Below are 6,000 nucleotides of genomic sequence, written 5' to 3' on the forward strand. Positions count from 1 at the left end.
ACCTTCCTGTTGTTTGTTTGTTTGTTTTTTCTGTACTGTGTGTGGTTGGTGCCACTATTGTATGATTTTGTGCAAGGGGTTTGACCGAGACTGGGGAAAACCCCACCAAGCTGGGGAAAAACCCACAGGGAATCTTGATGAATAGGCACCAGCTTGGGTCATGATCTTGTTTCTGAATTGTATTCACATTACTCAGTCTGTGTCATTATCAAAGAGAACATTATGCTAATGTGAACTCTAAGTAATACTCTTCATCTATACAATACAAGTGGAATAGCAGTATATATCACTATCAAGATATTCTTTTATGAACAACTCACATGCAAATGCATATGTATGGCATAAAGACATTCCTTCGCATTGAGTAGTGTGGTGTATGGTGACAGGGTTAAAGCCCTGGTGTGGTTTTAAGAATGAAAAAGCTCTTTCTTTTTAGAAATAGAAACTGTTGTTAGTTTCTGAATGGTCTATTACTAATATGCAAATTTCTGTGTGTTAGTATTCTGCCCTGTGTGGACCAGTATGAATTAAACATAAGTACAAACAATTTACTGACAGATTATCAATGTTCTAGCGGTGCAACACATACATAAGTAAATAGGATCAGCACTTACATATATGATTATTTTTTTGTTGTTGTTGTTACAAGAGATAATTATGTTTCTATATGATAACGGAATTCTTGGTCTTATCACACCGTATCATGTTCAAACCTTGCCAGTGCACAGTCTACTTCATGACTTTCATGTGATTAGTGAAATGAAAGTAAGGCTTTGTTATGCCTGGCTAAAGTTCCTGGAAACTGTACCAGGGCTTTTATCTATTTGTACTTCAATGTACAAATGTAGTTTTTGTTGTTGTTGTTGTTGTTGTTGTTGTTGTTGTTTTTTTTGGGGGGGGGGAGGGGGATGGGTAGGGGTAAGTGGACGATGAAAGTCCAAAGTGCAAAGCAGAGCGTGAATGCATGCGTGCCAAATTTCAGATTTCGAATCTATGCTGAGGTCTTTTCTAAGTTACACGTGATGTCTTCATGCAAAGTTTTAATGGTATTCAGCAAGCACTCCTGAATTTAGACATACCATGGTGTGCATACCCTTTGGAGACATGTTTGTGTCAGTTGGTTGCAATTGTACTTGTGGTTTGTGTTTGTTTCGTCATTTTTTTTTTATTCATCACAGGTAAGAGCTAGGGGAAAAATGCAGTTGTATGTCATATAGTTTTCTTTTGTGGTAAATACTACTGGAGTATAGCAGCAACTTCCAGGTAAAATAGCAGGCTTTTCACTTTTAGTATTGAGTGTGACTGCTCATTTGCCTTACCCCTCTTTCTTAGAAAAAACAGAAAAAAGAAAGGTTGCTTATCGATTTGGGAGTAACCTAATATGAATCATCAAAACAGATAAAATGTCAATGTTATGAGATAGACTTCATGCAGATGTAATTGGTAGAGTGTAATTTCAGGCAGCTAGGCAAAAAAGAAAGAAGAAAAAAAAAGAAAACAGTAAAAGCTTCCCAGGGAATCTGAAGTTACACTAAGATAACATCTCCTTAGAAGCATGCCATGATATGTAAGCACTACGAAATGTTCTCTAATGCACTGTCACTGTGTCATGTGACCAGGCATTGCACAGTCAATACTGCTGCTACCACCATCTCGGCTTTCGTCCATCATGAAATCAATGATTCGTGCAAATGTGCCAAGACTAGGAGGATGGTGGAACCAATTGATATCTGCTGTAATGTTTAACCTTTTCTGCACCAAGGATTCAAACAATGTGTACAACACTAAAGAGTTTATTGTGCTAATCAGCACTCCAAGCACACGTGGGAGTAGAAAGCATTATGCTAACCACCACCATGTTATCTGAGGAAGTCGCGTGCATGTGACCTGAGAAAACTGCCAAATGAGACCACTAGTGGATCAAACATCAGAAATTTGAGAGTAACTATAAAATTCTAATGTTTTTGTGTCTTCATTACCTCGTTCCTTAATTTCAGTGTCTCAAGATGTTGTGAAATTTGAAACTTTTCTGTGTTTATGAAGCAAGGCATAAAAGTGTTTTGATTAATCTGAATGTGTTTAGGTGTCAAAGCTTCTCCACACATGACTATTTATCCAGACATCAGAGCCACTCTAGGGCTTTAGGGCTTCTTGAACTTTTCTGTCCTGGCGTTGCAGTGTGACAAATTGAATGTCATTCAAAACCTGGTATAGATCTATACGAGTAGTTCAGAGAATAAAGTTTGTAAATCAGGAAATAGATATATCGAAACTTTCTTAGACTCTGCTCATGGTTTGTGACGTGGTTGTTGAAGAACTTACCATTCGAAATTAAGAAATACCAACTGTTGCAGTTTTTAAATCAAAGCTCAAAACCCTTTTTTTTTTCATCTATAAATGTTTATTATGATTTATATCAGGATTTCTTGCAGTGCAGAAGAATTTGCACATATAGGTTCTGTCCTTTTTAGATTGATATCATTATTATCAGTGGTATTATAATTATTAGTTGTAATCTGAATCAAGGTGCCATAGCACACAAACCATGACTGATATCTCTTTGTACTTAGTTTTTGTTGCAATTGTTTTTGTTTGGGAGTCCTGTAGAAGCTATAGATAGATCCATGCATTTCTGTGGTTACTCCAAAATGTCAATCAAGTCGAGCCACAGTGACAGATCTGATTGTCTGTGGGACCTTGGCCACTTCTTGGCCTCATGTCGTTGAGATTTGATAGCGCCTTTATTTGATGCACACCCTACTGAGTCACAGGTGACATCAATCCAAGGTGATCTTAACTCTGTTATATACTATCAGGCTGTCAAGGAATCCTTGAATCCTTTTATTGGATACCTTCAACAAATTTCCCTAGGTCTTTGGCTTTTTGACTGTTTTACCAGTTAATTAACCACAGTGCCATTTCCATATTTTACTCTTTTCTTGCACCTGATATTTCACTTGTTTCTTTTGTGTGTGTCTGTGTGTTGGCTAACAGAAATAGTGAATTGCAATATGTTAAAGACAAAGGTGCAGATGGTGAAATCTGTCCCGATCTATGAGACATGTAAGAATGATTATTTCCATCCCTACCCAAAATATTGTATATGCCATATATTTAGCAAGTCCAAATTTTTTTGCGAATCTGTACTTCCCGGCGATTTTGTGAGTGGTTAAATTCGCAATTGCAAAGTACAGTACTGAACAGGGAAATGTATGTGTGTATGTCACATTCATGTCAGAGTCAATATTTTTGTGTGTCGTTAAATTTGTGAATAGCACCTGACTCGCGAAATACGCGAAAATCAAAACCTCACGAAATGTTCAGCGCAATTAACAGTAATCTAAAGTTGAGTAATAAGTCAATTCTCACCAATGCTGGATAAGGGTATCATGTAGAGAAATAGACAATCAAACTCATTGTTATCATGACATGGATTCAATCACTCTCCGGCTTTTACATGATGTGAGTGTTGTGTGTGTCAATCGATGATTCTGTCTGGAAATGTAGACACCCATGCTTGAACTATTAGAAAAAATAGAATGAAATTAAGAATTGGGGGGGGGGGGGGTCTTATCCAAGATTTCAATTGATGTATTATGGTATTTTGATTGTTGGTTTGGGGTTTCAAAATATTTCATATGTCTATGTGCTACTGCAGAAACACTCTAAAAAGGTAACTTTCCCCCCCAAATACTAACTTTGTAGCTTCCTTTTACAACTTTTTATCTCTCAGCGTTTGTCATTGGTGCTGTACTGTATGAGTAGCGACATAACAGAGCGACTCTTTTCTTTCATTGCTCGTGTTTATTGTTAGATGACCATGGATCATTTCTGGAACCACCGTTGCCTTTTCTTGTCCTAGCATTAAAGCTTATGTAGAGTCGACTGTACTTCATGTCTCAGGACTATGGGTACTGGTGATAAGGTGGTCATGTGAAGTGTACTTCTATCTTTTTGTGGTCATTTTTTTTACAGATCTCCCAATCCATTCTGAATTTGGAAGAAAGAATCTGAATTTTGTCCATTCCCAGCACTTGTTTCAACAGGAGTTTCCAATTTTTCTTGATAATTTTTACTACTCATTCCTGTGGGAATTGCTCTTTCTTTCCTAGTTTTGAGCCAAATCATCCCTTTTTTCCAGTCAGAAAGGTTGGGAGGTCTGTTTTTAACTTATTTTGTGTTGTTGTGTGAAAAGTACATGTATTGTGAAAAGATAAAGCCCATGAGAGTATTTTATAGTACCTCAGCATTGTCATGACTTTCTAGCCTTTAACTAAACTCATCTCCTCTGTACAAAAAAAAAAAGAAAAGAAAGGAAAATGTCTCACATGTATTTTGCGTTGCATGAATTTCTTCCAATCATTTTTCATTATTTTTTTTTTACATCACTTGAAATCTAGTTACATTCTTCAAACACTTTTAATACTCTTCTATCAAAACTATTGACTATTGCTGATGTTTGGTGTAGGGAAGTGTGTTTCCACATTCTTAGGACAAGGCCTTTCATGATATTGGCACAGGGCAACAAAAATGTTGTTGCCATTATCTGCATTATTGTCACTTCCAGGGATGACCCTCAGCCCAGTGCTTCGAAGAAAAGGGTCAGTCCTTTTGCATTTTCAATTGATTGGACATCGTAACTGTACTCCAAGGCTGCTATGTGTTTTGCATCCTACACCTTCAAGGAGCTTCGTAGAGTCTCAAATTGAGGTTGTGCGCCTCTTATTTTAAGTCTGAATTTATCCCATGATGTGGAAATATTTGTGTTTGAACCTTTGCCTGAAACTCTTCCAAATCACTTGACTATTATGTTTCAGATCAATTAGGAAGGGGAAAAAAAGATAGAGAGTAGATCATGTTTGATTATAATAATTGTCATATATTTGTATACATCCTTGTTTAATTGTATTGCAGACTGCACCATCAAAATATAAATATTCTAGTGGATCCTAAAATTGCATTTAAATATCAGTATGTAATCTTACCTACCAGATATATACTGACATTGTATCTTGTTGGTGTAATATCTTCACCTTGAATATATCTTGATATCCACCTGTGATAAGACATACATGTATTTATATATTTCCTTCAGGTCCCAGCTATGCTATGTTAACTTTCTTTTCCATAAATGGAGCAAGATTGAATAGAACAGTGAAAACTTAGTTATAATCAAATCAAAAATCCAAAAATGAAAAAAAAAAATCATTTTTACAAGAAAAATATGTTTTAAATTTGAAATTCAGTCAAATATTTCTTTTTTGTATTTTAAAGGATACTCGCTTCTCTATTTTTTATTTCCATCATCTATCAAATACATCATGAACTCAGAATGAAGTGTCACTTAAAGCAGAGGATGTCCTCCATGCCAAGGGTATACTATATATATGTGTCTAATGATGACATGCAATGCACCAATGTACTGTAGGTCTTACAAATGGATCCTAGAATTCGTCTCAAACGAGTCAGCCTGTCCACAGTGACTTTCTGATGCTGAGGACAGTCATCCCTACAGTGGACATGTTAAAGGGATGGTATATTATTGGTGGAGATGAGGATTAGGCTTTTAACTTTTTGCGAGATACCAAGAAACCACTTATGAAATAGTATTGAGCATACCACTCTAAGAGGAATTCAAAGTTTATTTGATGAAAATTGGTTTTGGAATGGCCGAGACATGCAAAAAAAAAGTAAAACAAAATGATCGTAATAAAAAATGGGTCCCACCTTTTATTAGGATCGCACTTTTTTTTTTAGATATCTCAGCCATTTCAAAACCAATTTTCATCAAATTCCTCTTGAAATTACATGCTCTTTCACATTTCACAATAGGTTTCTCATTATCTCACCTAAAAATGTTAGAAACCTGAAATAAGGTCTCGTCCAAAACTATATGATCCCTTTAAGTCATGAAATGTGTTACAAAGAGTTTTGATAGACACAATTAAGATGGCACTTCCTTTCCGGAATGTTATGTGGTTACCGCTGTGCCGTACTGTC

This window comes from Diadema antillarum, unplaced genomic scaffold (assembly GCF_040938485.1).
Source record: "Diadema antillarum isolate AM-2024a unplaced genomic scaffold, OU_Dant_1.0 scf00000009, whole genome shotgun sequence".
Lineage (NCBI taxonomy): Eukaryota > Metazoa > Echinodermata > Echinoidea > Diadematoida > Diadematidae > Diadema > Diadema antillarum.